The following is a 17,467-nucleotide window of genomic DNA, read 5'->3' on the forward strand; positions in this document are numbered from 1 at the left end:
ACTCCTTAACCTGGCCTACCAGGTCTTGCATTACTGATCTCAGCCTACCTTCTCGGCCTCATCTCATATCTCATGGTATCTCTTTCCCCTTGGCTTTCTATGCTAAGAACCATTGACCTTTCAGTTCTAGAATAGGCCAGACAACTTTATGCCTCTGGGCTTTTGCGCATGTCAGTTCAGTCAGTTCAGTCCCTCAGTGGTGTCCGACTCTTTGCAGCCCCATGGACTGCATCACGCCAGGCTTCCCAGCCCATCACCAAATCCCGGAGCTTGTTCAAACTCATGTCCATCAAGTCGGTGATGCCATCCAATCATCTCATCCTCTGTCGTTCTCTTCTCTTCCTGCCACCTTCAGTCTTTCCCAGCATCAGGGTCTTTCCCAATGAGTCAGTTCTTTGCATCAGGTGGCCAAAGTATTGGAGCTTCAGCATCAGTCCTTCCATGAATATTCAGGACTGATTTCATTTAGGATTTACAAATGTAGCTCTCTGCTTAGCATTTCTCCCTTCCTTTTTCCTCTTGGCTTGTCTTTCAGGTTTCAGTTGAAATGGTAACAAAAGATAACATTTATTGGGTAGGTACTGTGTGTCATGGTTGTTCTTAGTGTATAAACTCATTTAATCCTCACTATAACTTCAAAAGGTAGATACTATTGTTGTTGTTTTTAGTTGCTAAAAGTGTCTGATTCTTTTCTCACCCCATGAACTATAGCCCACCAGGATCTTCTGTCCATGGGATTTCACAGGCAAGAGTACTGAAGTGGGTTGCCATTTCCTTCTCCAGGGGATCTTCCCAACCCAGGGATAGAACCCTTTTTTCCTGCATTGGCAGGCAGATTCTTTACCATTGAGCCACCAGGGAAGCCCCTTATAAATAAGGAAAGAGAGGTTAAATAACCTACTCAGTATTTGAGTTAAAATTTAAACCCAGACCAATTGGGCACATGAATTACTGCTGCCCTGTACATAAGCAGCATGATTATAGGAGACTTTTAACCCCAGAGACTTAGATTCCCAGTTATTCATCTTGTAGCTAACTAAACTTATCCTTCATAGTACTTAAATAATCATAATTAATTAGTGGTGGCATTATACACTTAATGATTCCTCCCTGTGAGATTCTAAACTCATTATATTTCCAATTCCTAGCACAGTGCCTTGCACATGAGCAGTGCTCATTAAATATTAAATGAATAGATACCTTAACTAAAGAGCCTCTTGATGAAGGTGAAAGAGGAGAATGAAAAAGCTGACTTGAAACTCAGCATTCAAAAAACTAAGATCATGGTACCTTATCCCATCACTTCATGGCAAATAGATGAGGAAAAAGTGGAAACAGTGACAGATTTTATTTTCTTAGGTTCCAAAATCACTGTAGTGACCGCAGCCATGAAATTAAAAGATGTTTGCTCCTTGGAAGAAAAGCTATGACAAACCTAGACAGCATATTCAAAAGCAGAGATGTTACTTTGTGAACTAAGGGCCGTGTAGTCAAAGGTATGGTTTTTCCAGTAGTCATGTGTGGATATGAGAGTTGGATCCTAAAGAAGACTGAGGACTGAAGAACTTCTGCTTTTGAACTGTGGTGTTAGAGAAGGCTCTTGAGAGTCCCTTGGACAGCAAGGAGATCAAACCAGTTAATACTAAAGGAAATCAACCCTGAATATTCATTGGAAGGACTGATGCTGAAGCTGAAACTCCAATACTTTGGCTAGCTGATGGGAAGAGCTGACTCATTGAAAATGACCCCAGTGCTGGGAAAGATTGAGGGCAAGAGGAGAAGGGGACAACAGAGGATGAGATGGCTGGATGGCATGACTTATTCAATGTACATGAGTTTGAGCAAACTTGGGGAGATAGTGAAGGATAGGGAAGCCTGGCGCACTGCAGCTTATGGGGTCGCAAAGAGTTGGACATGACTTAGCAACTGAACAAGTACCTGAACATAAGGTAATATTTTTCCTCTCAGATTAATTCCTCAGTGGGGCTTCCCTGGTCTTCCAATGGCTAAGAATCTGCCTTGCAAGGCAGGGGACACCGGTTCAATCCCTGATCTGGGCAGATCCCACATGCCACAGAGCAACTAAGCCCTTGCTGATATTGCACTCTAGTGCCCTTGAGTCACAGCTACCAAAGCCCGTATGCCTAGAGACCATGCTCCCGTGCTCTGCAACAAGAGAGTATCCCCCACTTGCTGCAACTAGAGAAAGCATGCGAGAAGCAGCGAAGACCCAGCTCAGTTCAGTTGCTCAGTCCTGTCCAACTCTGCGACCCCGTGGACTGCAGCACACCAGGCCTCCCTGTCCATCACCAAACTCAGAGCTTGCTCAAACTCATGTCCATCAAGTTGAAGATGCCATTCAACCGTCTCATTCTCTGTCATCCCCTTCTCCTCCTGCTTTTAATCTTTCCCAGCATCAGGGTCTTTTCCAATGAGTCAACTCTTCCCATCATATAGAAAATGTTTTGGAGCTTCAGCGTCAGTCCTTCCAATGACTATTCAGGACTGACTTCCTTTAGGATGGACTGGTTGGATCTCCTTGCAGTCCAAGGCACTCTCAAGAGTCTTCGCCAACACTGCAGTTCAAAAGCATCAATTCCTTGGAGTTTTTTTATAGTCCAACTCGCATATCCAGACATGACTACTGGAAAAACCATAGCTATGACTAGATGGATCTTTGTCAGCAAAGTAATGTCTCTGTTTTTTAATATGCTGTCTAGATTGGTCATAACTTTTTTCCCAAGGAGCAAGTGTCTTTTAATTTCATATCTGCAGTCACCATCTGCAGTGATTTTGGAGCACAATAAAATAAAATCTGTCACTGTTTCCATTGTTTCTCCATCTATTTTCCATGGAGTGATGGGACCAGATGCCATGATCTTCGTTTTTTGAATGTTGAGTTTTAAGCCAGCTTTTTCACTCTCCTTTTTTACTTTCATCAAGAGGCTCTTCAGTTCCCCTTCACTTTCTGCCATAAGGGTGGTATCATCTGCATATCTGAGGTTATTGATATTCTCCCATCAATCTTGATGCCAGCTTATGCTTCATCCAGGTTGGCATGATGTACTCTGCATAAAAGTTAAATAAGCATGGTGACAATATACAGCCTTGACAAACTCCTTTCCCAAATTGGAACCAGTCTGTTGTTCCATGTCCACATACCCAGTGTAGTAAAAAATGTAAACAAATAAATAATTTAAAATATAATAATTCCTCTGAAAGGAAGTTTCCTTATATTTCTTACAAAGTGTCCTATTATAGGTCCATGATGTCCAATTTATATGTGTATATATATATATATATATATATGATATTTTGTTTTGAACCAAAATATTGCTTGGGAGGATGCAGCCTGATACAACCTCAGTCAGTGCTAGTTTTGCAAGCTTATAGAGGTCATTGGATGGAATCACTTAAGACAGGAGTGGGAGTTCCCTGGTGGTCCAGTAGTTAGGACTTGGCACTTTCACTGCTGTGGCCTAGGTTCAGTCCCTAATCAGGGAACTAAGATTCATGCAAGCTGCAAGTGGGGCAGTGTCACCGAAAAAAAAAAAAAAGCCAAAAAATTTAACACAGACTTAGTGAATTATCCTGGGGTTAGGACCTCACAGTTTTTAGATGTTGTTGCTAATAAGTCTTTAAAAGCAACTGAAAGAAATAAAAAGGAACAGGACTTCCCTTGTGGTCCAGTGGTTGAGAATCTGCCTGGCAATGTAGAGTACATGCATTCAATCCCAGGTCCGGGAAGATTCCACATGCCATGGGGAAACTTAAGCCCTCAAGCCTGCAAACTGCAACTACTGTGTCCACGTGAGCTAGAGCCCATGCTCTGCAAGAAGAGAAGCCACTTCAGTGAGGAGCCCATGCACTGTAACTAGGGAGTAGCCCCCACTCACCACAACTAGAGGAAACTCATGCAAAGCAGCAAAGACTCTGCCAAAGAAAAATTAGTAAAATTTTTCTAATTTTAGTAGATGATTAGGTAGGATTAGTAGAGATGATTGACATTCAAAAATAATTATGTTCTCATGTAATAGATGTTGTAACAAGAGAAACGTCAAGGTACAATGAAAGTTAAAGGAAGGAGTAGTAAATTGCTAAATTCTGGTGGTGACAAGGTCATCCATGAAGACTATCTTTTTTGGGGAACAGGAGAAGCTCATTCTCTGGTTGATGAAAGGAAGGAGAGAAAAGAAAGGCATCTACTAAATTTTATATGTTTATATATATTTATGGGACTTCCCTGGTGGCTCAGTTGGTAAAGAATTCGCCTGCCAAGCAGGAGACCCAGGTTCAATCCCTGGGTTGGGAAGGTTCCCTGGAGAAGGAAATGGCAACCCATTCCAGCATTCCTGCCTGGGAAATCCCATGGACAGATGAGCCTGACAGGATACAGTCCATGGAGTTGCAAGAATCAGACATGACTTAGTAACTAAACCACCACCATATATATTTATAGAACAGTTTTGAAAACTATATATAGTGAATACCGTTAGCCTCTGACCCACCCCTTTCATTCTAGCTGTTAATCTCCATGTCCCAAAATGCTTAACTCCTGTTGCACAAAGATATCCAATACAGTGCCCAACTCAGACTTTCCTGCATTGGGGTTTGGGGGTAGGGGGTACTCTGAGAGTATCCAGGAGAGGCCTGGGAAGGTGTGTGGTGTGGTCTGACATCAACAGCCAAAGATACGTCTTGTCCTCTGGTCTCACCATGAAGAGAGTAAGATTTGGACTACATAGTGGAGGATAAATTGAAGATTGACTGGCAGACAATGGAGGAAGGACTTTCTGAGAAGAGGGAATAGATTATGTGAAGACCAAAGGCCGAAGCTTCAGGGAAAGGAAAATCTCTTTTGCTAGTGTTACAGCAAGATGAGTGAATGAGTGGCCTCACTCAGGAATGAGTAAGTGGCCTTTGTCACCACATACCTGTTGTGGCAGTCCAAACTCGGGTTGGAAAAGAATTTCCAGACATAGCGTATTGCAGAAAGGACTGAGTTTATTAAGAACAAAGAGCACAGATAATGTGGGTGCTGCAAGAACTGCAGGCCGACCTCCTGACAGGCCAGGAAGAGCCGATGGCATGTTATTAGAACAGTGGGTCATCTCAAGGGAGAGCTGACCCAAGGAAGAACAGAGTTCATTTCTGGGAGATACTATTAGAACAGCAAGCCAGCTCAAGGGAGAGCCAACGCTTTTCACGGTTTAGTAGCCAATTTTTATAGTTTCAAGACGAGAAAATTCCTGTTGGAAGGATGGCATTAGGTAATTGGTTAGGGTGCTATAGGGTAAGTACAGGGGTGGGTATTTTTGCCTAATTTAAGATCAGGAAGCTGACCTGTAAAACGCAAGGGGGCTTTTGGCAATGGTTACAATGGGGCTCAGTCAGTTCCAGGGACCTTGGTATTGGGCTTTGCTTCTGTGCCCTTGGTGTGACTCTGGTATGGGACTCCATAATACCAGCCCAAGAGGCCTGCAAGAGTTAAGCAATCTTGGTTACTTTTGAGCTATTACTACCAACAAACACTTGTAGCTGGACTTGTCCTTCAAAAAGCTAAACAAAGCTAATTGCTCTCTTGACGACATATGAGTTGAACTCTGTACCTGGCTTTCTTCTCTCCCCTATACTCTCTTGTAGCATTCTACATTTCAAAACAGATTACACGCTGGTAGCTTTAGTGACACCAGACCCCAGCTGCTGAGTCGCCGGATGGCAGCTGTGGCTATTTTGAAACTTTACCAAAAAAAGAAAAGAAGCAAGACCTTCATGAGGATTAAAAAAAACCTCTCCCTGTTACCAAGAGAAGGGGGCACGGTCTCCAAACTCCAAACGCTGTCTCTGTATTCCTATTTGGCATCAGTGGACAGGGAGACAATATTTTGGCAACACTGGTACAGATAATAGACACAGTGATTTGTCGCCTCTAGATACTAGTTTATTGAGTTTGACAGGCTGAATTCGGGCAGATTATTCTTCAGGCACTAGAAAAAAGAATTGCAAGATGAAAGAATTTTAATAACCATGGGTAATGCAACTTTATGATACTCAGAGCAAGATTAAAAACTTCATAATTCCATTTTTTCTTATGTGTTAAAAATTTTTCAAGGAAAAGAACAAAGAATATAACATCAACATATCCACCACCAAAATGAATAAATGGTATCCTATCTATTTTTTCCTTCCAAGTCCTACTTCTTTTCCTTCCTTTAGGTATCCCTTTTATATTGGTCTACTTCTAATGCTTTAAAAAAAATACATGTACTATATACTACTTGTGGGTGTGTGTGTGTGTGTGTGTGTATGTATATATACATATATACTTGGGGATATATACTATATAGTATTTTTAAAAGTTTGTAAAGTTCATATAATTCATTTAGTGTGACATTTTTGTTTTGTTCCCCTCAATTCTGTTTGCAAAATTCATCCACATAGACCAAGTTCATTAATTGTAGCTGCTGTGTGGTGTTCCATCACAGGAATACACTCCAATTTGTATATTTGCTGCTGATAGACATGTACTTCATTTTCAATGTTTCATTATTACAAACTCTACATTACAGGGAACAGGCTCTAATGTGTCTTCTTGTTTTTATTAATGAGAGTTTCTCTTAAACAGTGTTTTCAGAATGTTTTTCTATGTAACTGTAACTCATAGTGAGAAACATCTTTGATATCAAGACCCTGGTCATGTATGAAATAAATGTTTAAGATGATGCCTACTTTTGCTACATGCACTCTATTTTCTGTTCTATTCCTTTTTTGTAAAATGCTGAATGTACCCAATACATTTATTCATGACCTACTAATGGATTGAAAAATACTGCTGTAAGGCAGCAGATTTTCTGGTTCCAAAGATACGTGCATTTTCAGCTTCAGTAAACATGTATTGTCAAGTTGCTCTCCAAAGTGATTGTGTCTGTTCTATAAGATACGAGACTCCTAGTTTCTTCACATCATTGCTAACACTTAAAATGGTCAGACTTTTAGGTTATTGTGAATCCAATAGATGTGAAATGAATCTCATTGCTGATTTTGCATTTTCCCAATTACTAGAGAGGTAGAGTAAGTTTTTCTATATATTATCAGTTATTTGGAATTCTTCTTCTGGAAATTATCTATTCATATCTTTGTCCATTTTTCTATTGGGTTGTTTATCATCTTTATTATTGTTGTTGTTGCTGGTTTGTAGGAATTCTTTACATATATCCATCTTTTTCTAATATACTTGTATGTTGCAGATAACTTCTCCCCATTTCCCTGTCACTTATATTTTAACCTTAAGATGTCTTTTATGTAGGAGGTTTTAAATTTTTTATAGTAAATTTTATCAAAATTGCCCATTTTTTATAATTTAATTTAAGAAATTAGATCATGAGTATATTCTTTTTTTTTTCCAATAATTTTGAAAGTTTTGTTTTACAACTTTAGGTCTTTCACTCACCTAGAGTTTATTTTGCCCGTGCTTTTTCTGTCTTCTGAAACTTTGAGTGCTCACCATTTGATTCTTCACCACATTTCTCTCTAGTGTGAAGTCTCTGACACTCTAGCCATCTTACCTCCTCCCTCTGAGTCTTTCTCTTAGAAACAACAGAATGGGAACATAAGTGAAGATCCAGGTTTAGAAAACCAGCTCTTTGAAAGCCTGTAAAGAAGAAGGGGCAAAGCTGAGGTAAAAGGAGACATCAAGAGGCATCCCTGCAAAAGATGGTACACTGACTTGCACTGGGTGGCCCCCTCTTCATCCTTCACACCAGGACTAGGAACCCCAGATTCCTGCAAGAAGAATTATGCTTGTGGGGAGAAAGAAGTGTTTCAGAGGAGGGACCCTGAGAGAGAGGATGTGTAGACTTGAGATAGGATCCTATGTCCTATGACTTTTTAAAAAAACTTTTTGTTTTGTATTGGGATATAGCCAATTAAGGCTTTCCATGTGGCTCAGCTGGTAAAGAATCTGCCTGCAGTGCGGGAGACCTGGGTTCTATCTCTGGTTTGGGAAGATCCCCTGGAGAAGGGAAAGGCTACCCACTCCAGTATTCTGGCTTGGAGAATTCATGGACCTTATAGTCCATGGAGTCGCAGAGTCAGACAGAATTGAGCGACTTTCACATAGCCGATTAACAGTGTTGTGATAGTTTTAGGTGAATAAAGGGACTCAGCTATACATACATACATACATATGTGTGTGTGTATATATATATATCTCCATTCTCCGCTAGTTATGTCCTAAAGTCCTTCTACATCTACTTTCTTATTTTATCTCTCTCCCCTACCTTCAAACCCTGTGAGATTTTTTTTTTTTTTGTCTTGGACTGGAAGACTGTGAAAGTGAAGCATATAGAGTCACATAGAAGTTTTTGGTGAATTTAAGGAAGAGCCAGGTCTCCTATCATCAAACTAGAAGGTTTCAGGCAAGCCTAGCTTGAAACCAAGTTGTGAGAGAAGACTTGTAAGAGAGGAGCAGTATCCCAAAATTACAAGAAGTAACCTTTGATTTCTAGTGTAATCTTGGCAGTCAAAATCATTAAAAAGCCTTTATTGGGGCCTCCTTGCAATGCGCAATTAAGGTAGACACTGAAATAAATTTAGAACATATTACTCGCGAACATATTCTAAGAATCCACACTTGATGAAAATTAATATAAGCAGATAAGCAAAAGACATACCGATATGACAATAAAGAAGATGTGGACCAATGGGCAGTAAAGTGTCAACATTGAACATGTCAGAAGTCACTGCAGTTCAAGGAAAAGAGCCTTTCTGGGAGAAGAGCAGAGCCTGGCAGGTGATGAGGGTTCAAGTTCAGGGAAACTATTACCGAACAATTAGGGAGGGCAGGTCTCTCGCCTTCTGACTTCTCCCCCTCCCTTCTACCCATCACACACATGCCCCACCCCAAGCTTTTCCTCTTCTAGGCAACATAACCCTTGCCAAGGCTCAAGATCAGAGGAAGTTTTACTTTGTGTTAGTCTTTGATTCTGAATTAGGGACCTTTACCCAGCATCAGTAGGAACCACCCTCAGGAGCCACTTCGTGCTCCCTGGCACGTCCACAGCAATTAGAGCAAAAGGACAGAGGTAAAGACACTCCTGGAGGGAAGGTCCCTCCACCCAGCTTTGGCAGGGTCTCCCGGGATCTCTACCGTTGGCCTTGATACTCACTGTGGCACATGGCTCATTACTCCACCTGCCCCCATTTGCTGAGTTTCTCCTGCCTTTGGTTTCTGTGGGAAAACGGAAGCCCTTGTTCCAAGGTACCCTCAGGGCAGGCACCTCTGCACATTCAGCAAGATTCGTCAATGTCTCACATAGCTGAATCAATATTAGAAAAAGTCCAAGGATTTCGCAGTTTAATATCACTCTCAGAATATCACTGTCAAATGTTCTAATGTAGGAAAATAAAGGACTAATATGTTCACATATACATGCAAATATACATGTTACTAAATGTACATGCATTGCTCAGGCGGAAGTCATTGGCTCTGTCTCAGGGTCTTCACACTCTCTTTTCCCTCTGCCTGGAAGTTCTCCTCCAGATAGTTATTCCTGTGACTTGCTCTCTCACTTCAGTCAGGTTTATCCTTCAAAGTGAGGTCTTCCGTAATCAGTCCCTCTAAAATAGCCCTTATCTCCCACCTCTGGCTCTTACTGCTTCTCACTGTGCTCTTTAAATTTATTTCTGAAATAGAATTTATCACTGCCCGACATATACTTACTGACTTCTTATCTTTACCCATGTCCCAGAATGTAAGTTCCCCGAGAGCAGGAATTTTGTAGGTCTCTTTTGTTTAAAGATTTTTTTGACGTGGACCATTTTTAAAGTCTTTATTGAATTTGTTACAGTATGGTTTCTGTTGCTGTTGTGTCCTGTCCCACCCTTTGCGAGCGGGCTAGCACACCAGGCTCCTCTGTCCTCCGGTATCTCCCAGAGTTTGCTCAAATTCATGTCTGGTGATGCTATCAAAACGTTTCATCCTCTGCTGCCCTCTTTTCCTCCTGCTTCTGTTTTATGTTTTGGTTTTTTTTGGCCATACGGCATGTGGGATCTTAGCTCCCTGACCAGGGATTGAACCCACACAGCCTGCATTGGAAGACGAAGTCTTAACCACTGAACCACCAGGGAAGTCCCTGTATGTCTTAACTGCTACTATTTTCCAGTGTCCAGAACAGTATCTGGCACAGAGTAGATCCTCAATGCTGTATTATATGGATGAAATGAAATGGAACAAACGTGTTTGTGTGTCCTCATTCTAATGTTGTTTGGTGACATTAAACAGGAGAGACTGAGATGTCTTTCTAAACTAATCCTATTCGGCTTTGGAAACTTGGTCATTCTGAACCTCTGACCCTACCTCTTGAGAAGACTCCTCCCCAACCTCTTTTGAGTACAGGTGACTCACCCTCTAACTCCAAGCGTCAGCTTATATCCTAGGTATCCCTGACCACTATTTTTGGTTTAAGATGTGGCTCATAACCCAAGTTAGGTGTCAGACAGAGCCCTCCCTGAGATTTTTGCCGGAATGACAAGGGAAAAAATATCTGTCCGCTAGTAGTGAGGATTCTATCAGCCCAGAGCAGATGGTGGCTGCCCTTCCACCATGCAGGCAGAACCTGTCTGAGAATAAACCATGCTGGGACTGAAGTAGAGCCCAGAGCGAGAGGGAGTTAGAAAGAAAGAGACTAGTGGATGGTGGCTTGGTTGATATTATCTGAATCCCCAGATGAAGCCCTGTCCAAGTTCACTGTACCATTGGGTTATGTGTATGATTCACTTCTCTTTGAGCATGGTCTGAATTGGGTTTCTATCATGAGTAAGCAGAAACCAAAACAAGGGAATTTGCTGGTGGTGCAGTGGTTAGGACTCAGTGCTGTCACTACTGGGGCCTGGGTGCAATCCCTGGTCAGGACACTAAGATTTCTGCAAAACTCAAGGGGAAGCAAAAAAAAAAACAAAAAAAAAATCTAATGCCCATTTTGCTGTATAATTTATATTACATCAATTTTCATTTGTTTACTAAATGGCACATGCAGGTTTTTACCTAAAACTTTTGAACATTTCTATAGCTTACAAAATAATCTTGTATATATGTATCACTTAATTTTAGCACAAGTATGTGAGGTTGGGTATAGATTATTCTTTTGGTTGGCTAGACTGAAGCTCAGAGAAATCAAGGAATTTACCCAATAACAAACAGCTAATAAATGTCAGAGCAAGAACTCTAAGTAGGTCTTTGGCTCTAAATCTAAGGCCTATTCTATGGCTTCTCAGCTACTTAAGTAACTGTAGACTTTCTTTCTGAATTTCTTTTTTGTTTCTCTATTTTGAAAAATTAAAAAAAAATTTTTTTTTGACCACATTGTGTAGCTTGTGGGATCTTAGCTTCCCAACCAAGGATTGAACCCATACCTTTGGCACTGAAAGCACCAAGTCCTAACCACTGGACCACCAAGGAACATCCCCCTTTTTTTGGTCTCTCTTAATAGAAGAGACGCTCTCTTAGAGATAGGACATTGCTCTTCACCTTGAGTCTTTTAATCCCTAGGGCAGCTCCCTGGAATAAGTGGGGCTCAGGGTGGAGGGTTCATTCTCACTGAATGCAAGGGGAGAGTTTGCTAGGTCTGTTCTCTCATCAAGGAGTTTGTAATCGGCTGCTGAAATAATGCGTATGGATCACAGTGGTGTTTTTCCACTTTTTTTGACTGCTACAGTAAGAAAAATATTTTACATTAACCCAGTATACACACACATATTATTAAAATAAAGTTTCACAAAATAATACCTACTTTAGTGCTTGTGACATTCTCTGATATTTCCTATTCCTTTTTTTTTTTTTTTTTACAAATTCTAATTGTGACACACTGAATTGATTTCATAATCCAATAATGTATTGAGACTGAAAAGCATTATTATAGGTCACATACGTATAAAGTCAAATCCAAGCTGAAGTTCACATCCCATGAGAGTCAGGAAAGGGTTTAAAGGGTGGGTGGCATTTGAGTTATATCTTGAAAAATGGACAAGATTTCAGTACTAGAAGCACAGGTGGAAGTAACAATAGGAGTCAAGCTGCAGGGTCAGGCAAGCTCAGGGTGTGTTCGGGACAGAGAGAATATGATATTCAACTGGAATGAAAGTTTTGCACAGTGGAGAGGTGAGAGATGGGGTGGAAAGAAGGCTGGAACCATGGCATGGGAAACCTTGAATGTCAGATGAAAAGTCTATTCTTTATTTAAATTTGATAATGTGGGCAAAACATCTTCCACATGGCACTCAGTCAACCTGTGCTCCCTTCCCCTTCCTTCTCCTTTACTCCATAGGCAGTAGGGAGCCTTTGGTAGTTTCTAAGTGGGGAAGAGAAATGAACAGATTGACCAGGAGGATATGAGGTCATTGAGGTCAGAGCAGTGGAGGCCTAAGCAGGAAGGTGACAGCTGAAATAGAAAGACAGGAACACCTGACCTGGGCAGATAGGCTATAGTCATGAGCATCGTGTGATGAGAGAGATGATGAGGAATCAAGAGAGCTTTTCATTGCGAAAATTCCAGAAGCTGCAAATATAGGGAAATTGTTGGAACAAGATGGTGTGAGGAGAGAGGAGGATAGCTTGGGGTGCAGCAATGTTGACTTTCCAGCTGGATGTCCAGGGAAAGAGACAGAGGTGGCTGTAGTTTGGGGGAGGAGGCTACAGAGACTAAACCTCGGGAGTCATCCTCAGGAAGGTGAAATGCTTCTGGGGCTTTGAAGCAATGCTGCCAGTCTTGGAGTCTTCCCTAAGGCAGTGAGAGTGCCCAGGACGAAGTCCTGGCCCTGACAGAGGATTCTAGATAAAGAAATAGCCAAAGCAACTCCATGGGCTAATGCTACGGGAAAGGGAAGAATATAGTATAGGGTGACACAGAAGACACACTTCACTCAGAGACTGGAATTACAGAGGGTGTTCTGGAGGAAGGAACACCTATTTATTTATTTGGCTGTGCCAAGCCTTATTGCAGCATGTGGGATCTTTAGCTGTGGCATGTGGAAGCTAGTTCCCTGACCAGAGATGGAACCTGGGTTCCCTGCACTGGGAGCCTAGAGGCCCAGCCACTGGACTACCAGGGAAATCCCTGCTAGAGGAAGGAATGTCTAAAGTGAGGCATCAGAAACTTCCCTAGTAGTTCAGTGAATAATAATCTACCTGCCAATGCAGAGGACACAGTTTCGAGCCCTGGTCCCGGAAGATTCTACATGCTGCTGAGCAACTAAGCCCGTGTAGCACAACTGAGACGGAGCTCTAAAGCCAGAGAGTCGCAACTACTGAGCCCACGTGATGCAGCTACTGGAGACTGTGGGCCTGGAGTCTGTGCTCCGCAACAAGAGAAGCTACCGCAATGAGAAACCCGTGCGCTGCAATGAAGAGCAGCCTCTGCTCAACGCAGCTAGAGAAAGCCCATGCACAGTAATGAAGACCCATGCAAACAAACACACAAAAAGAGTAACTGGGCTTTCCTGGTGGCTCAGTGGGAAAGAATCTGCAGTGCAGGAGGCACGGGTTTGATCCCTGGTCCGGGAAGATCCCACGTGCCACGGAGCAACTAAGGCCATGTACCACAACTGTTGAGCGCTGGAACCCAGGAGCTGCAAACCCTAGAGGCTGTGCTCTGCAACAAGAGAAGCCACAGCAATGAGAAGCCTGCGCACCGCAGCTAGAGGGTAGCCCCCACCCTCCACAACCAGAGAAAGGGCCGTGCAGCAACGAAGACCCAGCACAGCTAAAAATAAAACAAATAGAAAAATAAAAATATTTTTTAAAAAAGTAAAGTGAGACATGAATGGTGAGTAGGAGTTGGTCAGAGGATGGGCAGAGCCAGAATGCTGTAACATAGACACAATATGTGAAAAGACAGGGAGGTAAAAGAGAGCGTCGGTGCATTTGGGGAGCAAAAAATATAGGGAGTATCCTTGTGAGGCTGGTATCATACTCAGTTCAGACAAAGAAATGAAACAAAGTTTTAATAATTTATCCACGATATCTCAGTTGGCTTGACCTGGTATCCTGGTCTGTTTTACCCTTAAGAGGCTGTTCTTACTCTCACTGCCCCATGAGTGTCTCTAATGCTGAGGGGGTCCCCAGTATTATCACACTGAAACTCCAGACAGATTGCTGAGAATTAGAAGAGGACGAAAGGAGTGAACCTAAGGAATGCCTACGTGTAAGAAGTAGGAGGAAGAAAAGTCCCAGTGAAGGTCGGAGAGACAATTCAAACAGAACAACTCAAACAGTACAGTGTGATGGAAGCCAAAGAGAGAGTTGTAAGAGGAATGGTATCACATTTCAAAGATGGAGAGAGTCGTCGAGTTAGTGGTTTCTGACCCTACTTGGCAATGATCTCATCTGGCTAATGAGAACGTAATTTCTAGGGAAGAATTACAAAAGGACGGGAAAAAATGAGTGTTAAGGAAGCAGAGGAGTAAAGACCACTTTTGCAGATACGTTAATTTCTGGATACAGGAAGTCCTAAGAAGCACAGCCAAGCTTTTTGCAGTGGCAGTATTGTAACCAATGAGGTTTATCCGAGGCACAATTATCACTAATTGAAGAAAATAAATAAATAAAAAGAAGGGAAGCCAATTTTGAGATAGAGGCAGTCTGTTATTAGGAAGTGATCTTGGGATAGACACTGATGGAAGGGAAGGAAGCAGTCTGCAGTAGAGAAGTTGAGCTGTGATGTAGGATAAAGGCTGAGCAGATCATCAGAGCTGTCCCTGGTTGGGGTGAGAGGGGTGAATCTTCACCTTCCCACACAGATCAGTCATTTGATGTGGGCTGCCTAAGAAAGGGGTAAGACGTGACTCTCGAGGCCAGTAGCATTCTCATTCCAAACAGAAGTGTTAAGTCTTTCATTCTCAAAGGGGAGACTTCCTGTGCATTCCAGTGTCATCAGAAGGAGAAATATTTTTAGGATAAAGACTTCATTTTATCTCTCTTCCCAGGTGGCTCAGTGGTAAATAATCTGCCGGCCAATGCAGGAAACAAGGGTTCGATCCCTGGGTTGGGAAGATCCCCTGGAGGAGGAAATGGCAACCCACTCTAGTATTCTTGCTTGGAAAATCCCATGGACAGAGGAACCTGGCAGGCTACAGTCTACAGGATCTCAAAGAGTTGGACATGATTTAGCAATTGAGCACACATAAAAAAACTCCATTTTGGAAATAGATACACAAATATAAACAGATAGAGTATAATTATTCATCTTCATTGCTGGGCAGCCATAACATATTAAAACAATGGGATGATACATTTATGGAACCCCTTCTATATATCTGGCCTTTGTTAGCACCAGGTGTACAAGATAAAATAATTGCCCCTATTGAGAAGCTTACATTTTAGTGAGAGAAGAAAGCACAAAAACATTAATCCATAGGAGCTGTGCTTATCTTATTTGTACCGTATCTGTACCACCCATATTCTGCCTGATATATAATTGATTTTCAATAAATATATTCAGAATGAGTTAGTGCTAGAGTAGAGTAAGAAGTGTTTGGGTAGCAGACAGAATATAGGGCTAATGCTGCCTGGAGGAGGGCATCAGGGAATGCTTCCACAGAGGGGGATATCTTTATGGAATAATAGTAATGGGCTTCCCAGGTGGCACTAGTGGTAAAGAACCCACCTACCAATGCAGGAGGCAGAAGAGACATCGGTTCCATCCCTGGGTTAGGAAGATCCCCTGGAGAAGAGCATCACGATCCATTCCAGTTATTCTTGCCTGGAAAATCCCACGGACAGAGGAGACTGGCAAGCTACACTCTATAGGGTCACAAAGAGTTGGACACGACTGAAGCGACCTAACATATACACAATAATAGAGACAATAAAAACAACAACAGCAATAATGAGTTTTCCAGGTAAGGAAGGTATATGACTATTAACGTAACTGACGCCATCATGCCCAAGATGGCGTCAGTTCCTTTTGTCTTTCACTGACCCAACCCAGGACTGTACTGTGCTGTGAATCACTTCTCTGTTGTCAAGTGTTTTGTAGTTAATAGGTACTGTTTAATAATCGTTAGTATCAGGTGGCCCCTCTGCTCTGTTGATCCTCAAACAATGAAGCCTCTGCTGAGGTATTCCCATGAGACTGGTTACCCATTCATAAATCTTGCCTTGGGAATGCAGGTCCAGTTTTGAGCACCTACCCCCCATACTCTAGTTTACCAGTAAAATTGTCCCAATGGACATTGTGGTGTGGAATGTAGTTTTAAAGGCTTCTGGATCATTGTTTACGCAATCCCACCCTGTGAGTAAGTTACCATATAATAAACGGAAATATGATTATATGGAACTGCCTATCTTGCTTTCCTGTCTCAAATGCCATCTCAGTTTGATGGGTGCTTTTTGTTCCCTCTGTCCTCCAACAAAAAGGAAGTTGTGGAGGGACTTAGGAGGGGGCTTCCTGGGTGGCTCAATGGTAAAGAACCTGCCTGTCAACGCAGGAGACACAGGAGATGTGGTTTCCATCCCTGGGTTGAAAAGATCTCCTGGAAGAGGAAATGGCAACCCACTCCAGTATTCTTGCCTGGAAAATCCCAAGGACAGAAAAGCTTGGCAGGCTATAGTCCATAGGGTCCCAAACAGTCGGACACAACTAAGTGACTGAGCAAATATGCACGGGAGGAGTTAATATCGGGCAGTTGTTCAGGGACTACAAAAACATGAACAAGAATAGTGGGAGAGGGGATGGGAGGTGAGCATGGAAGGAAAAAAGTCTCCTATTCAAATAAAAAGCACACATCGTTCGGATACAGATTAACATCTACACAGAAATCGGTTGGCTATTGTGGTAATGTGAAATGTTCAGTGAATTTACACGAATAGGATTTTACAAAAGATATCATTTCTGAGCTTGAGATTTGAATGGAAGGAAATTGTTTCAGGTGTGTAAAATGGAGGTATTATGGTATGGTAGTTGGGATGCTGGCTCTGGGATCTAACAAATTCTTATTCAAAGCCTGGCTCTACCACTAACTTGCTGTTAAACTGAGTGAGTTACAGTCATTCAGTCGTGTCCGACTCTTTGCGACCCCATGGACTGTAGACTGCCACACTCCTCTATCCATGGAATTCTCCAGGCAAGAATACTGGAGTAGGTTGCTATTTCCTTCTCCAGGGAATCTTCCTGACACCCAGGGATTGAACACGGGTCTCCTATATTGCAGGCAGATTCTTTACCATCTGAGCCACTAGGGAAGCCTACTATTAAGAGACATTTCTGAGTATAAAGACAGGTTAACTTAAAAAGTATCAGCAAATACATGCTTGACTTTATCTTATAATCTATAGACAATACATTAGAATATGTAGTGAATCCATACACCTTTTCCAAAGGAATACTGGAGACAGAAGTAGCAATAAAGTTATAAATGACAATCAACAATAAGATGAAATAATTTAGATGAAGCTTATCTCTCTAGAAGAGAT

The sequence above is a fragment of the Capra hircus genome, chromosome 5 (genome assembly GCF_001704415.2).
Source record: "Capra hircus breed San Clemente chromosome 5, ASM170441v1, whole genome shotgun sequence".
Classification (NCBI taxonomy): domain Eukaryota; kingdom Metazoa; phylum Chordata; class Mammalia; order Artiodactyla; family Bovidae; genus Capra; species Capra hircus.